Source organism: Malania oleifera, chromosome 1 (assembly GCF_029873635.1).
Source record: "Malania oleifera isolate guangnan ecotype guangnan chromosome 1, ASM2987363v1, whole genome shotgun sequence".
In the NCBI taxonomy this organism is placed as follows: domain Eukaryota; kingdom Viridiplantae; phylum Streptophyta; class Magnoliopsida; order Santalales; family Ximeniaceae; genus Malania; species Malania oleifera.
The window spans coordinates 10,413,249-10,440,677 of record NC_080417.1 but is presented as its reverse complement, the minus strand read 5'-3'; positions in this window follow the sequence as shown (position 1 = coordinate 10,440,677).

Here is a 27,429-nt window from a genome sequence, read left to right as displayed (position 1 = left end):
CATGTATTTTCACATCTATTAATAAATCATAACATACATAAAAACATCTGTTATAAATGCAGTACTGTAAACAAACCCAGGATGAATAGCTAGCTGGTGTCATGTATTACCCCCTATGACGAGTTGTGCAGCCCGAAGGCGGGACCCGACAATGGTTGGCTGACCACTACCGAATCAAATATGTCTGTAAGTACGATGGGCCCGCCACACCCTGGTCCGGACTGCTAGGTGGACATCCAAACTCTACTGAAAGCCATATCGACTATCCATCTCCCATCCCCTCGTGGAATGGTTAGCACTAATCTGAGCATAAATATCTAATCTACACATAGCTACGGTACCGAGCCCCTAAACTGAACTAAACTAACATCCTGGTGGTGATAACATATAATACATGACCATATATATAACATAATTACAGCCTCATGCCGAAAATATAGTACTTACGACCTCGTGCTAAAATCATACATAAATACGGCCTCGCGCTGTTATCGTAAGTACGTCCTTGTGCCGATAACATAAATACGGCCTCATGTCGATAACATAAATACGGCCTCGCGCCAAAATTGTTTCAGGTATATACATTTTGAAAATAATTCATTTATCATACATTCGTCAAAATGATCGTAACATAACATATCTTTTCATAACACCTGAAATCATACTTTGTTCATAAAATCTTTCATATCATAATATGTTCACATAAAATAATATTCATGCCACACGTGCACTGTATAAAATCATACTTCTTATTCTAAAATTGTAATTTTCGGGCATCTCATACATACATATATGTTTCATCATAATAGTAGTATTTCCCAGACGTACATTTCATCTATAATATACAAGTATAACATTTGCTTTTCTGAGAATAAATTTACTCATAATTAATAATAAATTGCGTGGAAATGACTGTTTTAGTTTATTCCCTTACCTGGCTATTGAGAAAGCCCCTAGAATATCCTAGCCTAACCCCCGTAGGATTTCCTGATAAATACCCTGAAACTGAAAATTCCCAGTATTAAACATCAATATTTTCATGTATACATCAATTTCTATAACTACCATAAAGTCTAATTTGGCTTAAAAAGTCTTACCTCAACTTAGGAATGATTTCCAACTTCGTTTCCCGAATGATCCACTTTGGAAAACTTGTAGAGAACTTCACCCGGAGCGTCGTGGTAGCCTCAGATCTTCGATCCGGCGTAAACTAGCCCAAAATCGAAGAGAGAGAGTGAGAGGGCCGAAGAGGAGAGAGAGAGAGAGAGTGGAGAGGAAGCTTCAAATGATGTTTAATAATCGGATTTTTCATATTTATAGACAGGGAATTTCGTCAATGAGCACATCCTTCGTCGACCAATTCTTACTAATTTCGTTGACAAAATTCAGTCTTCGTCGATGAAATTTAGTCAGCACCAAAACCCCTCTCGGTATTTCTTTGTCGACGAAGCCCTGTGTTCTTCAACGAAATCCTTAAAGCCTTCGTCAATGAAACCCTGTGTTCGTCGATGAAGTCTACGGTCCCCTTCTGTTACCATTTCCAATTCCCTTCCTCTCATTACTTAAATCCCATTATTATTCGGGTTTTAACACTATCTTTTCTTTTTGTTTAGGAAAATTTTAACACAATTTCGTCTGCATGCCGTCTGTAAATTGGACGTTTTCCCATAAAACCTGCACCTGATAGGTTCAAATAGAGCATTTATAAGAATTTGAAGGCACACGAGAACCTATATCCACTACCAGCATGTAATACACATCAACTACATCCATCATGCAGAAGGCATTCTAGACTAGCATGCAATCATGTAGCATATTCACGACAGTAATACATTTAACCATATCTTAAATTCAGAATAATAAATAGCAGAGAAGATGATTAAGTTTCCATTTGTTGGACGAGGAGAAGATAAGGCAGTGTAATTAATGGGGAAGGAGAGAATGAAGTGGAATTGGACTTGTGGGTTAATGGGTATGTCTGAAAATGTGACATGTTTGAACTCAGCTCCTGTAAAAACGTCTGTTTTTATCAACTCATGATATGCTACGCTCATTTGGCAGCCACTCAGGTGGGACAATTCATGAAGTTTGATGATGCTTCTGAATCCTCTTCGAGCCATGGTGGGACGACAACTGTAGGGGTAGATCCTGTCCCTCAATTGCCAAAATTATAAGAAAATGTGTGCAACTCCTTGTTATTTTGTTGAATGGCTTGGAAAAACTTCTTTTTTGGGGGGGGGGGGTGGGGGGTTAAAATGATTGAGCACAGCATGCATGACTTCTGTATAGTTTCTGGATTTTGTTCCATGTGTTGGACAACTTGAATCTTTAGAAGTAATAGTCGAGGTCGTAGTGGTGATAAGTAGCAAAACATTAATTATGTTCAATTTTTCCAAAAAAACTTTGCGTAAAGATGTTTTACTGCTTATCACCACTATGAACTCAACTATTACTTCTAAAGATTCAAGTTGTCCAACACATGAAACAAAATCCAGAAACTATACAGAAGCCATGCTTGTTGTGCTCAGTCATTTTAACCCCCCAACCCCCCCCCCCCAACAAAAGAAGTTTATCCAAGCCATTCAACAGATGACTCACTCGAAAAATGAGCAGCCCGGAAGCTATCCCAAGTATAGGAGTTCTGTCGTGTAATATTAAGCCCAAAGGCTAGATCGTCTCCTCAAGGAATGCGTTTAATCTCAGATTTTACGTTCTTCCAATCAAAATTAAAAATGCACTGAACTCAGTTCAGATTCGGGTTTTTCAAGATGGTTCAATTTCACTTTTGCTGAATTAGATGACACATAATTTAAAAACCCTAAAACTAACATGTACTAAATAAAAGAAACAAGAATAGAAATCCTAGTTTACTTAAAGAAACATTGGGACACGCACTAATTAAAAGTGGAAACTACAAATAAGGAATTAAAACACGCTAGAATAGAAACTCTAATCTACCTAAGAAAACATCGACACATGCACTAATTAAAAATGGAAACTACAAATAAGGAATTACATACGCAATAGAGATGCAATCAAAATAAAACACACTCACAAACAGTAAAAATCAAACCTTTAACAAAATTAAGAAATTGAATCAAAACCAAACTTCAAGGGGAACCAAGAACTCAGACAGAAATTATCCCTAACAACCTAAACTAGACTGAACACAATAAAGATGGAACCTTTAATATGACTTGACCCTAAACTAAAACAAGTTTCGAAAAAAAAATTTAAATTTGAAAAGATCGACTAAATTAAAACGGTATTTAAATTAAACAAATGATAAATAAAACTACTAAATTAAATCTAATAACTTGAATTAAATACAAGATAAGTAAATAGAAAGAAATTAAAATTACTTAGCAAGTATCCAAACTCTAACTTTTCAATAATCTGTAATAAATAAATAAAAACAAACATTATTCAACTACAATAAATGGAGAGAAAGAGAGAGAGAGAGCAGGGGCCTGTGTGGATGGTGCCCGAGTGTTTGCTGTGTGTTCTTCTGCGAGTTGTTGTAGAGGGGAAGGAGCTCTGCTGTGCTGTTCTTCTGCGGGTTGCAGCAGAGGGGAAGGAGCTCTGCTGTGCTGTAACAGGGGGCTGTGTTGCTGGTCGTGTGTAGCAAGCTGCTGCAAGAGTTGCTGCAGGCTGCGGTTGTCCTGCTTTGGTGGCTGCTGTGCAGAGGGCTGAGGAGGAGAGGCTGGTACAGAGGAGCTGGGATGAGAACCAGAGGGAGAGGAAGAGCAGGGGAAGAGAGGAGAGTTTGAGGGAGAGAAAGTAAAGGGAAGAGAAGAGAGCAAGACAAAAAAACCAAAGCAAACTAATGAAGAAGAAGAAGAAGAAGAAGAAGAAGAGGAAGAACAAGAACAGAGGCAGCGTGAGAGAGAGAGAGAGGCTGCGTGAGAGAGAGGGGTTTAAAAAGAGAAAAAAAAAAAGAAGCCCTACCCAATTAGCCAACCCGACCCGGCTATGCATGGCCGGGTCACATCAACTATCCATTTTTTTAATTTTTTTTTCATTTTATTTGTTCTCTGTTCGTTACAAATTCTCCTCTTCTAGAGCCTGTATCTCACAAAACTCAAAACACAAAAGTTGTAGATGATCCTTTCCTCTTTGTCTAGAAATTTGAATCGTATTGATCAAAGCTTGGACGGAAAAGTTATACACAAAATACGAACAGGTGTTGGTTTTGATTCTCGGGAATTTTCCTGCGACAAAAAAATACCAAAACTTCATAAATAGTGCAATAAATTTCAAGAATGATGATTTTGGCACTTTATTAAAATATTGGATAATTTTGGACATTTAATGAAAAATATAAACGGTAAAGCCCGGGTTAAACGTCCAATTACGCAGTTTCGGTGCGTAATCACACCCCCAACTAACGTTTTGCTAGTCTCTAGCAAATGACGTGAATGAATCTCAGGGTGATGTCTACAACTACATACTCCGGTGATCATGAAATCAATGCACATGCGATATAACTATACCACTTCACATACAAGAACATAACTGAATTTCACACAAGCTCGTTCATATTCAATGCACACGACTCCAAAGCACGTCACTCATGCAAGTTTCATCATTTATATGTGATTTGAGAGTAGGATACTCACATGAAGTTAATCAGTGGCACATTCAGAGTTAATGCAATCATATAAGTTCGAGTATAAACAAGTAAACTCTCGAGGTGTGTGTAATGTGTGTGACTCAGTACACCTAGGATGCCAATGGACACCTATAGAACGGTCGCTTTGACTCGGCCTAACTGGTATACCCTCAAGAACACTCAAAGAAAATGAGTTCACTCATCATATGTGAGGAGGAGTGTCGTGATCAAACATTCCACATATTAAAAGGAACAATGCTAAGCATATGGAGTGGACTAGTCTGGAAAGGATCTAGCCTATCTATGAGGTGTCGGGTCCTTCACCCTAGCATATTCTCACCTACTCGCCATATCCAACTGAGAACACCCTAGATCAACTCATTCACAAACTTGTCGTGAATACATCTGAGGCATTAACCGGTTGAAGAATCTTCATACGTGGAAAATATGTGTCGTCCTTGACTTTTTGTGATATGTATTTGGGCCGGCATTGACATTTCATTTCATGCGCATATGTGTTGCTTATTCTTTTTTTCTGCTCATTCTTTATTTTCTGTCTTTTCTTGATCAATAAGGACATTATAACACTTCTTTTGTAATCTTCATACCATCAATGGGAATTGAGCTCGAATAGGGGTCCATGAATTAAGTCTATCTCTAGGGGTGGCTCAGCCTTCACACTTTGAGTAGGATACAAGACCTAGGTTTCTATCTCCACACTAGGTGTCACCTCTAGGCTAGCAAATCAAAAACAGATACTAGTGTACAAAGGAATCATCCAGAAAAAGAGAATTGAGTTCCATGAACTTTGATTTGATATTAATGCTCAAAAGGACGATAAATAGCTCAAGGATATCTCACAATGTGTCATAGCCGCCATGGGTGCTCTCTCAGTGCTCACAGGAAATCCTAAGTGCAATGAATCACGTGAGTGTGTATTCAACCTCATGAGATGCCGTGTAAATACAGGAAATTATATAGTCAAAATTAACACGAATGTACTACCAATCGATTCTTCATGGAGTCATAAAGTCATATAAAGAGAAAACTTCACATGATTGACTCAAGTGTGTCATTCTTAAGTTATATGCAAGTATATGAAAGGTATACACAGTGTTAAACATGGCATAGTGCAGTGTAATTCCTTAGTGCTCCTCCTTTCTTTCTCTCTTTCTTTTTGATTTTTTTGATTTTTTTTTGTTTATTTATTTATTTTTTTTGTTTGTTTTTTTTAAACCCAGTACGTGTACGTGCACAGTGTCACATGCGAATGCTCATCCCCCCTAACTAAAGTGGAACATTGTCCTCAATGTGAAAGCGCAGGGGAAATAAAATTGTGCACTGTAAACAACTAATGGAAAAGTACTACTAACTAATGTAACAAGAAAGAAAAGGGAAAAACACAACTAAAACAAATAAACGAAAAAAAATAAAAATAAAAATAAAAATAAAAATAAAAATAAAACAGTAGCATAGAAAGGTCAGAGGAGTCCCCTAGGGTCTTGCAGAAACAAGACCTCTTTGTCAACATCGAATGGGGTCATGAAAGGCTTTAGGCACTGTCCATTGACTGTGAAACGGTTGCCATTCTTCGGATTTACAATCTCTACCGCACCATGAGAATGAACTTTTTCAACAATATATGGACCACCCCATCGGGATTTCAATTTCCCAGGAAACACATGCAGTCGGGAGTCATGGAGTAGCACTTGTTGAGAAGGGAAAAGTTGCTTTTCCTTGATGTTCCTATCATGTAGCAACTTCATCCGCTCCTTAGCCAAACGAGCATTATCATAAGCGTCCTTGCGAGATTCGTCAAGCTCGCATACCTGCAATTTTCTTAAACCTGTGGCATCGTCAAGTGAAAGGTTAATCTGTTTGATAGCCCATAACGCACGATACTGAATTTCAACAGGTAAATGACACGCCTTACCGTATACTAACCTGTAGGGAGACATCCCTAAGTTTGTCTTGAAAGTTGTTCGGTAGGCCCAAAGTGCGTCAACAAGTTTTTTTGACCAGTCCTTATGGTTAGGATGCACGATTTTCTCAAGTATCGTTTTGATCTCTCTATTGGCCAATTCAGCTTGACCATTGGTCTGAGGGTGGTAAGGGGCAGAGACTTTGTGGGTTACACCATATTTTTGCATGAGTTGTTCAAAAGGTTTGTTACAGAAATGGGACCCTCCATCGCTAATGATTGCCTTGGGCATGCCAAAGCGTGCAAATAACTCTTTGAGAAAACGTATGACAACCTTGTGGTCATTGGTTCGACAAGGTATTGCCTCCACCCATTTAGAAACATAATCCACAGCGACCAAAATGTAAGAATGCCCAAAAGAAATGGGAAAAGGTTCCATAAAATCAATACCCCAACAATCAAAACATAGGCATTTCATTCTTGGCAGTAATTTTTCCTAATTTTTGACAGACCTCACATGCTTTACAAAAATTTTCAACATCTTTAAACATGGTGGGCCAGTATAGTCCACTTTGTAATATTTTTGAAATAGTTTTCTTAGCAGAAAAGTGGCCTCCACATATCCCACCATGGAAAAAATGCATCACAGAATTAGATTCATCATCTGGAACACATCTACGCACTAATTGGTCAGAACAATATTTGAACAGGTATGGATTATCAAAATAATAATGTCTTACCTCAGCTAGGAACTTACGCTTGTCCTGGGTGAGCCAATGGTCTGGCATCCGGCCAGTGACGAGATAATTCACAATGTCGGCGAACCATGGAGCGCGTGACACAGCAAAGAGACGTTCATCAGGAAAGTCGTCGTTCAAGGGAGGGGACACCAATACCTCGGGTAGCTGCAACCGAGAAAGATGGTCAGCCATAACGTTTTCCACGCCCTTTTTTATCGCGTATGGTGATATCGAATTCCTGGAGGAGTAGAATCCACCTGATCAATCTGGGCTTGGGGTCCTTCTTTGCTAATAAATATTTCAAAGCAGAGTGGTCAGTAAAAATAATGACAGGTGCACCAATGACATAAGAACGAAATTTTTCTAAAGCAAAAACAACAGCTAGCAATTCCTTCTCAGTGGTAGTATAATTTCTCTGAGCATCATTCAAAGTTCGACTGGCATAATAAATAACCGAAGGCTTGTTATCAATTCGTTGACCTAGAACAGCACCAAAAGCGTAGTCACTAGCGTCGGTCATGATCTCAAACGGCAAGTCCCACCGAGGAGGTTGCATGATAGGCGCAATAGTCAAGTGTCGCTTTAGTGTTTCAAAGGCCTATTGACAATCATCAGTCCACAGAAATTCAGTTTCATTTTGCAACAAGGTACATAATGGTTTAGCAATACTACTGAAACCCTCAATAAAACGTCTATAGAACCCGGCATGACCAAGGAAGGAGCGAATATCTCGGACTGTCTTAGGGACAGGTAACTGAGAAATCAGCTCTACCTTGGCCCTGTCAACTTCTATACCACGCTCAGAAACCAAATGTCCAAGTACTAAACCACTACGTACCATAAATTGACATTTTTCCCAGTTTAGAAGTAAATTCTTTTCCTCACATCTTTTCAAAACCGCAATTAAATGTGTCAAACAATGATCAAAAGACTTACCGAATACAGAAAAGTCATCCATAAAAATTTCACACATATCATCTAACATATCAGAGAAAATACTCATCATACAACGTTGGAAAGTAGCAGGGGCATTGCATAAACCGAATGACATTCTGTGGAAAGCAAAGGTACCAAAGGGACAAGTGAAGGTAGTCTTCTCTTGGTCCTCGGGTGCTACGGCAATTTGATAGTAACCAGAAAATCCATCCAAGAAACAATAAAAAGAATTACCAGCTACTTTCTCTAATATCTTATCTAGGAAAGGTAACGGGAAATGATCTTTTCGACTAGCCGAATTCAATTTATGATAATCAATGCACATTATCCAACCCATTACTTTCCTAGATGGGATCAATTCTCCATTAGCATTTTCAATGACAGTCAAACCAGATTTTTTTGGAACTACCTGTGTTGGGCTTACCCATTTGCTGTCGGAAATTGGATAGATGATGTTTGCAGCTAATAATTTCAGCACTTCGTTTTTTACCACCTCTTTCATTGCTGGATTCAGCCTCCTTTATGCATCTCGAATTGGTTTAGCGTCTCCTTCGAGGAAGATGTTATGAGTGCAAATGGAAGGGTCGATACCCTTGATGTCAGCAATGGTCCATCCAATCGCTCCTCGATGCTCTTGAAGTACCTGTAATAATTTAGTTTCCTGTTCAAGAGTAAGGTGTGAAGAAATTACCACAGGGAATGTGCCGTCTACTGGACCTAAGAAAGCATATTTCAGCTCGGCAGGCAATGGTTTCAACTCAAGGGTTGGAATTTCTTCTGCGGATGACTTCAGAATTTCTGGTAGGTCAATGGCCTCAAATGTAGGCTTATGCCAACTACTTGTATAACTCGCATCAAACATATGAGGACCACTATCTGGGATCTGCTCCTCTGATTCTAGTAATAATTCATCAATCCCTTCAAACTGTGCAAAAAAGTCATTTTCAAGTGCGGCATCGACATCGAGTACCGACAGTAGCTCTGAAGTGTTGAAGTCATCTATCACATCGACTGCATGAGTATCTGCATCATCACACCTACTTGACATCCTATGAGCATTAAAAACATTCATTTCCAGTGTCATGTTCCCAAATGTGAGCTTCAGGACTCCGCTCCGACAGTTAATCAGGGCGTTTGAAGTAGCAAGGAATGGTCGCCCCAAAATGACAGGAGCCTGATAAATGGTGGAAACAGGCTGCTGCATATCCAAAACAACGAAATCCACGTGATAGTAAAGTTTGTCAACCTGAAGCAAAACATCCTCAACAATACCTCATGGAGCCTTTACAGATCTGTCTGCCAACTGTAGCATCATAGTAATTTTCTTCAATTCACCTAAACCCAGCTGGTCAAATAATGAAGACGAAAGCAGATTCACACTACTCCCTAGGTCAAGTAGAGCTCTCTCGATACGAGATTCACCAATCATAATAGGTATCGTGGGGGAGTCAGGATCTCTAAGTTTCTGTGGAGTCTGACTAAGAATCAATGCACTAACCTGCTCAGTTAAGAAAGCCTTTTTCTTCACGTTCAGTTTCCTTTTTATGGTGCATAGGTCTTTCAGAAATTTTGCATATGCAGGGATCTGCTGTATGGCATCTAAAAGTGGAATATTGATTTTTACCTGCTTGAATATCTCTTGAATCTCCGTATGATACTTGTTCTTTTGTCCAAATGTCAAACGCTGAGGGTATGGGACCACCGGCTGGTATTCCTTAACTGGCTCATCCTCTTTATTATCTGACTTTGCTAAACATGAGCTGGCCTCATCTGATTTTTCTTTTCCTTTATCTGTCTCATTTGTCACCTCAGGTGTCGGCGTGGTTGTTTGTTGGTCAGTGGCCATTTCAGGACGGGGAACTTCCTTTCCACTTTGCAAAGTAATAACTGCTTTTGCTGACTCAAACGTATCCCCTGAAACAGTGTGCACTGACTGTTGTGACTGTCTATATACCTGGGGATTAGGCTGAGGCTGTGCAGGGAATTTTCCTTTTTCCAGGGTATTAAGCTATGTACTCATCTTGCTTACGGCATCTTTTAGTTCTCCATTGGTCGTAACCTGCATTTGCATGAATTGCTGGAGCATGGTTGCCACCTGCGCTACACTATCTTCTGAAGCTTTCTTTACTGGAATGGGGACTAATGCTGGTTGGAATCCTAGTGGTTCATAGCTCCGAGAAAACTGTTGCGGTTGATACTGCGGTGGAGGAGCTACAACTGGATTGTATGTCGGTTGCAGAGGCGGTGCATATGATTGAGGTGCCTGCTGATACCGTGAAGATGATGGACCAGGCTGATCATTTCTCCATTGGAGGTTTGGATGATTCCGCCACCCCGGATTGTAAGTATTTGAGAGCGGCTGATTCTGCGTCTTGTTAACCCAATTTGCTGATGACACCTGATCGGATCTGCTCTCTTGCAACACAGGTAAGAATTGACAATCCTGAGGTTCTTGGTCTGAAGTCTCACAAATCATGCAAATCTCAGCTTTCGACTTTTTGGATTCCATGACTTCCAATTTTTTAGATAACGCAGCTACAAGGGCCTGTAAGCTAGTGTCCTCTTTAACCTCATATCTGCCCCCGCCACTGATTGCTCGGATAGGTTGGGCAGCTATCGGCACCCGTTTAGGTCGTGCGTTCCACTGTTGGGCACTCTTAGCGAGATAGTCTAAAACTGATAAGCCCTCGTCTGGTTCCTTACGAAAGAACATCCCGTTGCACATAGACTGGACAAATTGTTTGCAAACAGGGGTTAAAGCAGTAAAAAAATAATTCACTAACCTCCATGATTCGAAACCATGGTGCGGGCATATGTTCATCAAGTCCTTGAATCTCTCCCAACATGCTTGGAATGTCTCGCTGATTACGCGTCAAAACTGCGTAATTGGACGCTTAACCCAGGCTTTACCGTTTATAGTTTTAATTAAATATCTAAAATTGTCCAATATTTTAATAAAATGCCAAAATCATCATTCTTGAACTTTATTGCACTATTTATGAAGTTTTGGTAATTTTTTGTCGTAGGAAAATTCCCGGGAATCAAAACCGACACCTGTTCGTATTTTATACATAAATTTTCCATCTGAGCTCCGATTGAGACGATTCAAATTTTTGGAGAAAGAGGAAAGGATTATCTACAACTTTTATGTTTTGTGTTTTATGAGATACGGGCTCCAGAAGAGCAGAATTTGTAATGAATAGAGAATGAAAAAAATGAAAAAATATAGCAATTCGGGTTTCCTATTCGGGTCTAGGGCTTTCCCCCCTATCCTATTTAACCCTTCTCTTTCTCTTCCTGTAGAGGCAGCCCCCATGGATCCCCATTCTCCTCTTTTCCTTCTTCTTCTTCTTCTTCTTCTTCTTCTTCTTCTTCTTCTTCTTTAGTTTGTTTTTTTTGTTCTTTTCAATTCTGCTTCTCTCCCCTTGTCTCTCTTCCTTCCCTTTGTCTTTCCTCCCTCACTCTCCCCCTTTCCTCTATTTCTCTTGGCGTCCTCTGCCCTCTTGCAGTATGGCCAGCCTCCTCCACCATCTTCAATAGTCCCCAAGCACAGCAGAACACTAGCCGACTCCATAGCAGGACCACCAAAGCGCAGCAACAACTTCTCCAGCACAGCAGCAACTTCATGGCTCCGTGGATTTGTTTCTCTCTCTCTCTTTTCCTTTCTTTCTTTCTTTTATTTACTTTTCTTTGAATCTTGGAATATTGAAGAAAGTTTAGTTTTTTTTTAATGTTATTGGAGTTTTCTTTCTTTTTGTTTAAGTTGAGTAATGTTGAGCATTTCATTATTGTTAAATTAATCTCTTTGTTTATCTAATTGATAGTTATTTTAATTTAACATTCTTAATTAAATTCAGATATTTTTTTGTCAAAATTCGATTTAGTTAGGGTCTATGATTAGTAAAGGTTATGTTTTTATTGTATTCCGTTATTGTTTATGTCTTTTAAATTTCCATTGAGTTCATGTTTACATTTAAATTGTGAGTCTTGATTTGATCTCTTAATTGTGCTAAAGGTTCGATTTTTAGTAGGTTTGGTTTTTTTTTTTAGTGTGTGTCTAATTTAGTTTCCATTGTGTGTTTTTAATTCCATGTTCTAGGTTACCATCTTTAATTAGTGCGTGTGTCGATGTTTCCTTAGGTAGATTAGAGTTTCCATTCTAGCATGTTTTAATTCCTTATTTGTAGTTTCCATTTTTAATTAGTGTGTGTCCCAATGTTTCTTTAAGTAAATTAGGATTTCTATTCTTGTTTCTTTTATTTAGTACATGTTAGTTTTAGGATTTTTTAAATTACGTGTCATCTAATTCGTCAAAAGTAAAATTGAACGACTCTGAAAAACTCCGAATCTGAACCGAGTTCCGTGCAATTTAATTTTGATTGGAAGAACGTTAAATCTAAGATTAAACGCACTTCCTGAGGAGACGATCTAGCCCTTGGGCTTAATATTACACGACGTAACTCCTATACTTGGGATAGCTTTCGAGCTGCTCATTTTTCGAGTGAGTCAAGTTTTTGGCGCCATTGCCGGGGAATGTCGTTATTAGTCTCAAATTTATGTTTTTCCCGTCATTTTTATTAGTTTTAATAAAAAGAAAAAAAAAGCAAAAAAACAAAAAAAGAAAAAAAATGAGTTTTGAAAAATGGCTGCACCTACACCGCGCACGATAATGGATTTTTTGCAGCTTGAATATGCCACTGCATCCTCTTCGACTGTTTTGCCTTATGATGAGCTTAATTTCATGATGCAGCACGGGAGGACGTCATTGCTACCCGAATTCTACGGGTCGGAATCTGATTGCCCTTATCAGCACCTAGCAGAGTTTGAGTTAAGCTGCAACATGTTTTTCTCTCATGCTAGAGCTGACGAATCTACTAGACTGAATTTATTTCTTACTACTTTGCAGGATAGGGCACTAATTTGGTTTCATTCTATGAGACCTTATTCTATCACTAATTGGACTGATATGGAGCGTGAATTTCTGCATGCGTTTTGTTCCTCACAGAAAACTCAATTTTTGCAGGAACAGATTCTTAATTTTGTGCAGTAGGATGACGAAACATTTAGGGCTTGCTGGGAGCGATTCAAGGATCTACTACGCACTTGTCCACATCACGGGTTTGACTCATGGAGGTTAGCTGATTATTTTTATACTGCTCTTACCCCTGATTGCAAGTGTTTTGTCCAGATTATGTCTAATGGAGAGCCCGTCAGTGAGGATCCAGATTAGGTATTATCATTCTTTGATTACTTAGCTGACAATGTTCCACAGTGCAACACACGATACACTCAAGCACCCATGACTGCACATCCTATCAGCACAATTAGTGGTGGTGATGCATATGAACCACCAAACTGCCCGGATATTCCTCCGCCTCAATACCAGCCACTACAGATCCCTCAGAGCTGTACGCCGTTGAAATTTCTGGAGGATAGCATAACTCAGATGGCGAACATGCTCCAGCAGTTCATGCAAACTCAAGTCGATCATAATAATGAATTGCGGGACACCATTAATGCAATAAGCACACAATTGGACATCTTAGAAAATGAGGAAACACTCGCCGAACTTCAGCCTAGTTCTTAAAGAGTACCAGCAACCGCAACAACAAATACATGATGTTTCTCTTGAGACAGCAGAGGCCACCATCACCTTCAGTAGCGAGAAAGACGATCCCCAATCTGAAATGCTCATCACCGAGCAAATAGTTGTCCCAACATCGGAAGTTACGGCTGAAATAGATGAATTCAAAGAAAAATAAGAGGAAACGAGCCCACAAGCGGAGCATTTAGTTTATAAGGAGACTGATACTCATACGGAGTACCAACTTGTGGTACCTCATACTCCGAGCTCAGAAACCATGGAACCGTCATCCCCGCCTGAATCAGATGTTAAGGAGCCTAATGAGGACACAGACTCTTGCAGTGGTATGATGATATGTACACCCGATAAAGAGGGTGACCAGTCTGGTGAGCTTATAATTTTCAAAGAACCAGGTAAAACCTTTAATGTTAATGCTTCTGAAGAACTGCAGGTAATTATTCCGATCACTTTCTCTCAACCGTTAGTTCGTAAAGAAGCAAATTTCCTGGAAACAGTGTTGAATAAAGACCCATTCTTGTCAACACAAGAGGGTCGACCTGTACACAAATTGTTTGGTATTTTGACATGCATTAATTTATCTGAGGTTGATTTTCGTGCAGGTTTGAAGACTGGTCGATTTTGGCGACTCAAATTTGGAGACCCACCGATGTAATTTATAGACCTGCGGCCACCAGACGAAATTCCTCCAAAGCCTCCGCCAAGACAATTGTGATGTTTTTCTTTCCCTTATTTTCCTTTTATTTTATCTTATTTTATTTTTAGTTAGTTTTCAGGTCTATTTTCTCGTAGTTCGATCTTTGTTTTCCATTATTTCGCCACTCAGGTACGCCTTACTTTTCCCATGCACAGTATTTTCTATTTCCCCTATGCTTTCACATTGAGGACAATGTTCCACTTTAGTTGGGGGGGATGAGCATTCGCATGTGACACTGTGCACGTACACGTACCGGGTTTTTTTAAAAAAAACAAAAAAAATAAAAATAAAAAAAAAATCAAAAAGAAAGAGAGAAAGAAAGGAGGAGTACTGAAGGATTACATTGCATTATGCCATGCTTAACACTGACTCATACCTTTCGCATACTTGCATATAACTTATGAATGACACACTTAAGTCAATCATGCATAGTTTTCTATTTATATGATCTTATGACTCTATGAAGAATCGATTAGTAGTACATTTATGTTAATTTGACTATATAATTTCCTGTATTTATACGGCATCTCACAAGGCTGAATAAACACATTCACGTGATTCATTGCACTTAGGGTTTCCTGTGAGCAATGAGAGAGCACCTATGGCAACTATGACACCTTTGTGAGATATTCTTGAGCTATTTATCGTCCTTTTGAGCGTTAATATCAAATCAGAGTTCATAGAACTCAATTCTCTTTTTCTGGATGATTCCTTGTACACTAGTCTTTATTTTTGATTTGCTAGCCTAGAGGTGACACCTAGTGGGGAGATAGAGACCTAGGTCTTGTAGCTTACTCAAAATGTGAAGGCTGAGCCACCCCTAGAGATAGACTTAATTCATGAACTCCTATTCGAGCTCAATTCCCATTGATGGTATGAAGATTACAAAAGAAGTGTTATAATGTCCTTATTGATCAAGAAAAAACAGAAAATGAAGAATAAGCAGAAAAAAAGAATAAGCAACACATATGCGCATGAAATGAAATGTCAATGCCGGCCCAAATACATATCACAAAAAGTCAAGGACGACACATATTTTCCACGTATGAAGATTCTTCAACCGGTTAATGCCTCAGATGTATTCACGACAAGTTTGTGAATGAGTTGATCTAGGGTGGTCTCAGTTGGATATGGCGAGTAGGTGAGAAGATGCTAGGGCGAAGGACCCGACACCTCATAGATAGGCTAGATCCTTTCCAGACTAGTCCACTCCATATACTTAGCTTTGTTCCTTTTAATATGTGGGATGTTTGATCGTGACACTCCTCCTCACATATGATGAGTGAATCCATTTTCTTTGAGTGTTTTTGAGGGTATACCAGTTAGGCCGAGTCAAAGCGACCGTTCTGTAGGTGTCCATTGGTATCCTAGGTGTACTGAGTCACGCACATCACGCACACTTCGAGAGTTTACCTGTTTATACTCGAACTTATATGATTGCATTAACTCTGAATGTACCTCTGATTAACTTCATGTGAGTATACTGCTCTTAAATGACATATAAATGATGAAACTTGCATGAGTGACGTGCTTTGGAGTCGTGTGCATTGAACATGAACGAGCTTGTGTGAAATTCAGTTATGTTTGTATGTGAAGTGGTATAATATTGTCGCATGTGCATTGATTTCATGATTATTGGAGTTTGTAGTTGTAAGCACCACCCTGAAATTCATTCACGCCATTTGCTAGAGACTAGCAAAACGTTAGTTGGGGGGTGTGATTACGCGTCAAAACTGCGTAATTGGACGCTTAACCCGGGCTTTACCATTTATATTTTTAATTAAATATCTAAAATTGTCCAATATCTTAATAAAATGCCAAAATCATCATTCTTGAACTTTATTACACTATTTATGAAGTTTTAGTAATTTTTTGTCGCAGGAAAATTCCCGAGAATCAAAACCGACACCTGTTCGTATTTTATACATAAATTTTCCATCCGAGCTCCGATTGAGACGATTCAAATTTCTGGAGAAAGAGGAAAGATTATCTACATCTTTCGTGTTTTGTGTTTTGTGAGATACGGGCTCCAGAAGAGCATAATTTGTAATGAATAGAGAATGAAAAAAATAAAAAAATATAGCAATTCGGGTTTCCTATTCGGGTCTAAGGCTTTCCCCCCTATCCTATTTAACCCTTCTCTTTCTCTTCCTGCAGAGGTAGCCCCCATGGCTCCCCATTCTCCTCTTTTCCTTCTTCTTCTTCTTCTTCTTCTTCTTCTTCTTCTTTAGTTTGTTTTTTTTTGTTCTTTTCAATTCTGCTTCTCTCCCCTTGTCTCTCTTCCTTCCCTTTGTCTTTCCTCCCTCCCTCTCCCCTTTTCCTCTGTTTCTCTTGGACTCTTCTGCCCTCTTGCAGTACGGCCAGCCTCCTCCACCATCTTCAGCAGTCCCCAAGCACAGCAGAACACTAGCCGACTCCATAGCAGGACCACCAAAGCGCAGCAGCAACTTCTCCAGCACAGCAGCAACTTCATGGCTCTGTGGATTTGTTTATCTCTCTCTCTTTTCCTTTCTTTCTTTCTTTTATTTACTTTTCTTTGAATCTTGGAATATTGAAGAAAGTTTAGTTTTTTTTTAATGTTATTGGAGTTTTCTTTCTTTTTGTTTAAGTTGAGTAATGTTGGGTATTTCATTATTGTTAAATTAATCTCTTTGTTTATCTAATTGATAGTTATTTTAATTTAGCATTCTTAATTAAATTCAGATATTTTTTTGTCGAAATTCAATTTAGTTAGGGTCTATGATTAGTAAAGGTTGTGTTTTTATTGTGTTCCGTTATTGTTTATATCTTTTAAATTTCCGTTGAGTTCATGTTTACATTTAAATTATGAGTCTTGATTTGATCTCTTAATTGTGCTAAAGGTTCGATTTTTAGTAGGTTTGGTTTTTTTTTTTAGTGTGTGTCTAATTTAGTTTCCATTGTGTGTTTTTAATTCCATGTTCTAGGTTACCATCTTTAATTAGTGCGTGTGTCGATGTTTCCTTAGGTAGATTAGAGTTTCCATTCTAGCGTGTTTTAATTCCTTATTTGTAGTTTCCATTTTTAATTAGTGTGTGTCCCAATGTTTCTTTAAGTAAATTAGGATTTCTATTCTTATTTCTTTTATTTAGTACATGTTAGTTTTAGGATTTTTTAAATTACGTGTCATCTAATTGGTCAAAAGTAAAATTGAACAACTCTAAAAAACTCTGAATCTGAACCAAGTTCAGTGCAATTTAATTTTGATTGGAAGAACGTTAAATCTGAGATTAAACGCATTCCCTAAGGAGATGATCTAGCCCTTGGGCTTAATATTACACGACGTAACTCCTATACTTGGGATAGCTTTCGAGCTGCTTATTTTTTGAGTGAGTCACTCGCCATATTTTTGCATGAACTGACTGATCTGCTCCTGCAGGTACTGAGTTCTCTGAAGAGGAAAAAACTTATGTAAGAACTCACGCTGCATTTTAGCCCAGCTAGTAATAGAGTTAGGGCGCAAAGAACTAAACCAGATTTTTGCCCTATCTTTCAGAGAAAAGGGGAACAAACGTAGTTTAATGTATTCATCAGTCCCAGCCCTATTAATGAAAGTGGTGCAAACCATCTCAAAGTCTGTCAAGTGTTGGTACAGACTCTCAGAGTCCATCCCATGAAATTGGGGAATCATAGATAACATGCCATGCTTAAGAGTGAAATTCAGGGCATCCTGGGGCAACACAATGCATGAAGGTGTAGATGTGCGTGCAGGCTGTAGAAAATCTTCAAGTGTACGTAGTGCATGTGCAGCCATAGCTTCTTCAAAATAATTGCCAAACAGATTATTCAGTTCAAATTCAGAATCACTCGCAGGACTAACAGGTGAATAGTCAAACTCAGTGCTATGTGTATCCCTACTAGTGCTAGGTGAAAGTCTACACAATCGATTTGAATTATCTTGAACCCAGGGCATCAAACATCACAATCGCCAATAGAAATCCACTAACACGGCAACAGAAAATTTTTTTTTTTTTCAATTTATCAATTTTCATTTTTTTTTCATTTTTTTTTCTATTTAATAAAAGAAAAGCAAAAAATAATTGGGAAAACGCAAAATTCGAAATTAAAACTGGCAATTCCCCGGCAACGGCGCCAAAAACTTGACTCACTCGAAAAATGAGCAGCTCGGAAGCTATCCCAAGTATAGGAGTTCTGTCGTGTAATATTAAGCCCAAAGGCTAGATCGTCTCCTCAGGGAATGCGTTTAATCTCAGATTTTACGTTCTTCCAATCACAATTAAAAATGCACTGAACTCAGTTCAGATTCAGGTTTTTCAAGATGGTTCAATTTCACTTTTGCTGAATTAGATGACACGTAATTTAAAAACCCTAAAACTTAGTTGTACTAAATAAAAGAAACAAGAATAGAAATTCTAGTTTACTTAAAGAAACATTGGGACACGCACTAATTAAAAATGGAAACTACAAATAAGGAATTAAAACAAGCTAGAATAGAAACTCTAATCTACCTAAGGAAACATCGACACATGCACTAATTAAAAATGGAAACTACAAATAAGGAATTACATACGCAATAGAGATGCAATCAAAATAAAACACACTCACAACAGTAAAAATCAAACCTTTAACAAAATTAAGAAATTGAATCAAAACCAAACTTCAAGGGGAACCAAGAACTCAGACAGAAATTATCCCTAACAACCTAAACTAGACTGAACACAATAAAGATGGAACCTTTAATATGACTTGACCCTAAACTAAAACAAGTTTCGACAAAAAAATTTAAATTTGAAAAGATCGACTAAATTAAAACGGTATTTAAATTAAACAAATGATAAATAAAACTACTAAATTAAATCTAATAACTTGAATTAAATACAAGATAAGTAAATAGAAAGAAATTAAAATTACTTAGCAAGTATCCAAACTCTAACTTTTCAATAATCTGTAATAAATAAATAAAAACAAACATTATTTAACTACAATAAATGGAGAGAAAGAGAGAGAGAGCAGGGGCCTGTGTGGATGGTGCCCGAGTGTTTGCTATGTGTTCTTCTGCGGGTTGCAGCAGAGGGGAAGGAGCTCTGCTGTGTTGTAACAGGGGGCTGTGTTGCTAGCCGTGTGCAGCAGGCTGCTGCAAGAGTTGCTGCAGGCTGCGGTTGTCCTGCTGTGGTGGCTGCTGTGCAGAGGGCTGAGGAGGAGAGGCTGGTACAGAGGAGCTGGGATGAGAACCAGAGGGAGAGGAAGAGCAGGGGAAGAGAGGAGAGTTTGAGGGAGAGAAAGTAAAGGGAAGAGAAGAGAGCAAGATAAAAAAAACAAAGCAAACTAAAGAAGAAGAAGAAGAAGAAGAAGAAGAAGAAGAAGAAGAAGAAGAAGAAGAAGAAGAACAAGAACAGAGGCAGCGTGAGAGAGAGAGAGAGAGAGAGAGAGAGAGAGAGGCTGCGTGAGAGAGAAGGGTTTAAAAAGAGAAAAAAAAAAAATAAGCCCTACCCAATTAGCCAACCCGACCCGGCTATGCATGGTCGGGTCACATCAACTATCCATTTTTTTAATTTTTTTTCATTTTATTTGTTCTCTGTTCGTTGCAAATTCTGCTCTTCTGGAGCACTTATCTCACAAAACTGAAAACACGAAAGTTGTATATGATCCTTTTCTCTTTCTCCATAAATTTGAATAGTATCAATCGGAGCTCGGACGAAAAAGTTATGTACAAAATACGAACAAGTGTTGGTTTTGATTCCCGGGAATTTTCCTGCGACAAAAAAATACCAAAACTTCATAAATAGTACAATAAATTTCAAGAATGATGATTTTGGCACTTTATTAAAATATTGGATAATTTTGGACATTTAATGAAAAATATAAACGGTAAAGCCCGGGTTAAACGTCCAATTACGCAGTTTCGGTGCGTAATCAACTAAATAACATGGAGTTGCACACATTTTCTTATAATTTTGGCAACTGAGGAACTGCCCCTGCAGTTGTCATCCCACCATGGCTCGAAGAGGATTCAGAAGCATCTTCAAACTTCATGAACTGTCCCACTGTTTGATGTGCTAGCAGGTAAAAGCTGAGCACCAAAGACTTAAAAAGGATAAAACAACTAGCCTCTAGTGCTCATTGCAGCTAGAGATGAGTATATATCTAACTTCACTTTAATAGATGATTTAATTTCTGGACTGCATATATACTTGGATTGATATATCTTGTGAACTACATGCTGGTAGTGGACATTAGGACTGCATGCTTGATTGGAATGCCATAATCTAAATGGAATCTGTATGATGCAAAAATATTGTGAATTGCATGCTTTTGTGACTTGCAGGTTTTGGAAATGTTCTATTTATAGATGGCATGCTGCCGAAAATTTGTTGAAAATTTTAGGGAAAGGAAAGAAAATTCAAGAGACCAATTTTGGACTATGTGATATAATTTTTCTTTGATTTCTTGCTTGCTTGGTGGTTATGCCAATTTTGGTCGGAGTCTGTTATTTATGTTTCAAGGTTTAAATTTAACTTATGTGCAACCAAAAATTAATTGTTAATTGCCAAAAAAGGAGATTAAAAGTAATATAGGGTCCATGAGAATGGATGGAACACTAGAGGAAGTGGCATTGTTTCCCATGCAAGTCTGTAGAAATTTGTTTCCCATTTTGCTTGTTTGTTCCTTCCTCCCACTCATTTTAGAGTAGCTAATGGCAATAGAGTTTGATTTTGGGAGGATGCTTGGCCTAGTTATAGTTGATGGAGTAGATGATGCTTCATCTTCTTAAGATTTCCACTCTTCACAATGCATGTATCATCTCTTTCTTTTCTTTAGAGAGGAGCTCTCTTTCCTAAGATTTTCAATTTATAGTGAATCTCATACCAACTTTGTCTACCCTATGAAATATGTAGTTTATGGGGATAATTCACTATATTCTGATATATGTGTTTTATGGGATGCATGAACACGTTACATTATTTAATGCTTATGAAACTCTCTTGTGCACTCGCAAAATTCATTACTAGTTGATATATTGTGAACTATTTATTGTAAACACCTAGGTTTGGAGCATATCTTTATGGAAAATATCGTATTTACAGGATAAATGCTGCCAAAATTTTTCAAAAAGCGTATACTAATTTTTTTAACTTTTTTAATTTGTAGGGTTTGCAACTGAGACAACGCTAGGACGATGTCATGCACTACGGATGCAGCTTTTCACTTTTTTTGTTATCTGAATAGATGAAATGTATTTGAATTTCAATTTATATAATGTATTTGTATTTAAATTTATATAATATATTTGTATTTGAATTTGTATAATATATTTGTATCTAAATTTGAATTAGAATTTTGAATAATTTATGAAATTTATTGCAATTATGGTTTAATGTTATGTATAAGAAAATGTAATTTAATTACAGGGTTTTACAAGAATTAATAATTGGAAAAAAAATTTAATTTCACCACTAATTTTCCAATTTAAGTATTAGTGACGGTTTCAAAATCGTCACTAATATTCTTTTAAAAAGTTTTAGTGAAGGAACTCAAAGCGTCACTAATACTAGTGCTGCATAGCAATAGTGACGATTCTAAAACCATCACTAATATGCTATTATTAGTAACGGTTTGAAAAATTCGTCACTAATAAGTATTAGTAACGGTAGGTATAGCGACTACTTGAAAACCGTCACTAATACTAGTAGTGACGGTTTTCTGAGTATTAGTGACAGTTTATTTTTTTGTTGTGTAACTTAATTAGTTTAGACTTAGGATATTTAATATTTATCATCTCCTAGGCCCGCGCACTCTCAATAGTTAATTTAATATTAAAATACCCTACTTACCCATGTTTTGGGGTGGTACCCAAGTATTCCAACCAAAAAATCTGCTCTACCTATGTTGCAGAGAATCTTCCCCAGAACCTTGTGGTAGTTTCCAATAATCGAATCGGGCTAAATCTGGGCTGGATTCAAAGAAAATAAGTAGGGAAAATGAAACCTAGATAGAGAAAACGAGAAAGGAAAGAGAAATTCGGGGAAAAGAAGATCCAAGGCCTATTTATAACTAGGCCTTCGTTGACGAGACACGTGGGTTCGTTGACGTAGCCAAGAAGAACATTCGTCGACGAGGTCAAAATGTTCGTCGATGAAGCGTTTAAAAACTTGAATTTTCCCTTCTCTTGGTAGGTCCTCATTGACGAGACACGTGTACTCATCGACGAAACCCCGAAGGATGTTCATTGACGAGGAGAAAAAATTTGTCGATGAGCCCCTGCTTGATAACCTTGTTAAATTTCTTTTCCCCTTTCTTTTATTTTCCCCTTTTTACCTTTTATTTTTTATTTTTTATTTTCTAAGTTCAGTTTGTTACATTAGTTAATGCCGCGTCTAGGGGAACTTTGATGTCAAAGACAACTGAGGGGGCTAGTTTTCTTTTGGAAGAAATGGCGTCAAGGGCTTTGAAATCATGGTAATCCTATGCCATAATATTACCATCCAGGGCTTTGAAATCATGAGAATTTGTCGTATGGAAATACAAAGAATGTGCTACAACCTCCTCTAGGACTTGATAGTCGATAAAGCAAGAAGAAGATGTCACTTGAGGATGCCATGGCATCATTTGTTGAGGAGACAAAAGCAAGGTTTAAAAAGATTGATTCATGGTTGGATAACATTGAGAATCATTGTAGCAATATGGGAGCCACTATGAAGAATCTTGAAATGCAAATTTAGAAACTGGCCACGACCATAAATGCCCAACATAGAAGTGAATCCAAAAGAACAATGCAAGACCATCACACTTAGAAGTGGAAAAGAAATTGAGAGATCACCATCAAAGGAAACCATGTCCACACCTACAGCTAGAAATAATGGCCAAAGCAAGAATAAAGTGGAAAAAGACGAGATTGTGGATGATACACCAAGAGATATAGAGACGCTTCCAGCAATTTCATTTCCTAACAATCCTCCTATTCTCTTTACTCCACTTCCTTATCGTCAACGTTTTCAAAAACAAAAATTAGATAAGCAATTTTCTAAGTTTTTTTATATTTTTAAGAAAATTCACATAAACATTCCTTTTGCAGATGCCTTGGAACAAATGTTAAACTATGTCAAATTCTTGAAGGACTTCATTTCCAAGAAAAGAAGGTTGGAGGAGTTCGAAATAGTGAAACTTACTAAAGAATGCATTGCTATTCTTAAAAAAAAATTACCTCAAAAATTAAAAGATCCAAGGAGTTTCACTTTGCCTTGCACTATTGGAAATTCGTTTTTTGATAAAGTTTTATGTGATCTTGGAGCTAGCATCAATCTTATGTCACTTTTTGTTTGTAGGAAATTAAGACTTGGAGAGATGAAACAAACAACCATTTCTTTGCAACTAGTAGACCGATCCATCAAGTATCCACGTGGAATCATAGAAGACGTATTCATAAAGGTGGACAAATTCATTTTTCCTGCTAATTTTGTGGTGTTAGATATAGAGGAAGACGAAGAAGTCCCACTAATTCTTGGCCAACCACTTTTGGCCACTGGAAGGGCTTTAATTGATGTTTAAAAGGGTGATCTATTATTAATAGTAAACACGGAAGAGGTCATGTTCAACATCTACCAAGCCATGAGATTCGCAGAAAATCCAAGCACTTTCTTTTCGGTACATGTTTTTCAGCAATGTGTGGGAGAAGCCTTTCAAGAAGATGTACCAGTCGATCACTTAGAACAATGTATCACCACTTCATCTCATGCTTATGATTGTAATATCTCTTCTGTTTGTGAATCTGATTTATCTTTTGTTAGTGAGGAATTTCTCCACTATGTATTTGCCTTGGGAGCCTTGTAGCAGAATACAACACTTAGCAATGAAGTGGGGAGGATAGAACTTATGGTAGTAAAGACGAATTCTGTAGTTTCTAAAGAAAAGATGCAGCAAACTACAACTCCGGAGTTGAAGCAATTACCTGAGCATCTTTGCTATGCTTTCTTAGGGGATAATGACACCTTTCCAATGATTGTCGCGACATTACTCACATCCGAAGAAGAGGATAAGCTGCTGCGTGTGTTAAGGGAGTATAGAACAACCTTTGGATGGACTATTTCTGACATAAAAGGTACACGTCCTTCAATTTGCATGCAAAAGATTTTAATGGAGGAACTTTATGATTACGCGCTTAAACTGCGTAATTAGGCATTTTAATTCGTGTATTGGGACGTACATTTTTAATTAAATACCTAATAACTCTCAATATTTTAACATGGTATCCTATTTATAACATTTGGCTTTTATTGAGTAATTTATGGATTTTTGGCATTTTTTTATAGTAGGAAAATTATCGAGAGCTAAAACCGGTATCAATTTGTAATTCATGCATAATTTTTTCATCCGAGCTCTGATTGAGATGATTCAAAATTCTAGAGAAAGATGAGAAGATTATCTACAACTTATGTGCTTTTAGTTTTAAGAGAAACGAGCTCCAAGAGGGTCAAGATTGGCCTCATTTGTAGAGAAAAAAAAAATAAGAAAAAGAAGAAAAGAAAAGAAAAGAAAAAATAAAGTTGGCCTTGATGTGACCTGGCCATGCAGCCAGGTCCTTTCCAAGCCGGGTCGGGTCTCCCTTAGCTGTGTAGAGCTTCCCCCCTTTGTTCTATAAATGTTTTTCTTTTCTTCAAGCCGCACTAGCCTTCTCATTCTCCCTTCTCTCCCTCTTCTCTCTCGGCCCTTCTCTCCCTTTCCCTTTCCCTTTCTCACACACAGGCCTCCTCTCTCTCTCTAACTCTCTTTTCATTTTTCCTCTTTCTCCTTACCTTTCTTCCTTTCTTCTTTCCTTCCTCTCCTTCGTTCTTCCTCCCTAGCTGCTGCCTTGCTGCCGAACTAGCTGCCCCGGCCGCTAAACCTACTGCTATCTTCTTCCCTACCTTCATTCTCCCTACAACCTGAAGCTGTTGTGGGTTTGCAATTGCTGCTCCTTCTCTTGACTTTTCAGCCATTGTTGGAGACCAATCCGGGACCTCTGTGGCTATTCCTCGTCCTCCATGGCTCTGCCTTCCTATTGCTGTTCGAGAGTAACCATCCGCCAGCAACCTGAGACTCCATAGCTATAGCTGCTCCTTTTTTTGCCAACCACTAGCCACCTCAGCTACTACCTTGTGTGCTGCAACCATCCTTTATGGCTACTTCAACCACAGCTCATGAGTACACTAGCCAATGCTCACGACTCCTGCAGAAGCTCCACACACCATGGCCAGCCACTAGTTTCTCTCTCTCTCTCTCTCTCTCTCTCTCTCTCTCTCTCTCTCTCTCTCTCTCTCTCTCTCTCTCTCTCTCATTCTCTTTCTTTCCTTTCTTTCCTTTCTTCCTTCTTTCTTCTCTTTTCTTCTAGTTTTAATTGTTCTTGTTTTTTTTTTCATTGATCGAATAATTGTATTTTTGGTTGGAATTTTAATTTCTAAAGTTATTTTGGGTACTATTATTTAAATGAGTTATTTTATCCTTCTTATAAATTAATATTAGCATTAGATTTAAATTTGTTTACTTGCATTAATTGTTAATCGATTAGAGTTCGGTTTAGTTTATTGAAAAAAAAAGAGAAAAATAAAAAAGAAAAAAAATCTTCTTAGGATTTAAATTTTGCTTGAGTTCGATTTAGTTTAATATTATTAAAGTCCGATTTTTTGTGTTCCGTTTATGGTTTATCTTTTTGAAGTCTCGGATTCCTATATTAGTTTTTGATTACATTTAAATTAGTGTTATTTAAAATTGTGATTAGATGCGTTCTCAGTCTTGTATGCTTTAATTAAGTAGGAAAGTTCTAGCTGTTAGTTTTTATCCTGAAGTTCACGCGTGTTTCAATTCTTCTTTGGTTTGGAATTTTAAACGTAGGATTTTCGTTTCTTGTGATTTAATTCAGTGCATGCTAGGTTTTAGATTAAACCGCATTCCTTAAGGAGACGATCTGACCTTTGTGCTGAATATTACATGACATAACTCCTATACTTGGGATAGCTTCCGAGCTACTCATTTTTCGAGTGAGTCACTTTACAAACCATCGATCGAGCACCAAAGAAGATTAAATCCAGAAATAAAGGAAGTATTGAGAGCTGAAATTTTGAAACTCTTCAATGATGAAATTATTTATGCTATTTCAGACAGCTCATGGGTAAGTCCAGTGCAGGTTATGCAAAAGAAAGGTGGAATGACGGTAGTAAAAAATGACAACAATGAGTTTAGTCCTACAAGAGCAGTCATGGGGTGGCGTGTATGTATGGATTACCGCAAGTTGAATAAAGCAACAAGGAAGGATCATTTTCCACTTCCCTTCATTGATCAAATGCTAGATCGATTGGCCGGATATTCCTATTATTGCTTCTTAAATGGTTATTCGAGGTATAACCAGATTTCCATAGACCCCAAAAATCAGGAGAAAACTAACTTCACATGCCCCTAGAGAACATTTGCTTTTAGGAGGATCCCCTTCGAATTGTGCAATGCCCCAGCGACATTTCAATGTTGCATGATGGCTATCTTTTTTTATATGATGGAAGAGATAATGGAAATTTTCATGGATGAATTTTCAGTTTTTGGTATTTCTTTTGAGCATTGTTTGCATAACTTGGCTTATGTTTTGTAGAGATGTGAAGATATTAGTCCTAAACTAGAAGAAGTGCCATTTCATGGTTTCAAGAAGGGATCGTGCTTGGCCATAGAGTGTCATCTAAAGGAATTGAAGTTGATCGAGCTAAAATTGCAACTATAGAAAAACTACCACCCCCAAAGAATGTGAAGGGAATCATAAGCTTTTTGGGACATACGAGATTTTACAGAAGATTTATAAAGGATTTTTTAAAACTCTCTAAACCTTTATATAATCTTCTTTAAAAAAATTCTGCATTTGACTTTAATGATGTTTGTTTGCAGGCCTTTAATGTAATCAAGGAGATACTAATTTCAACACATTGT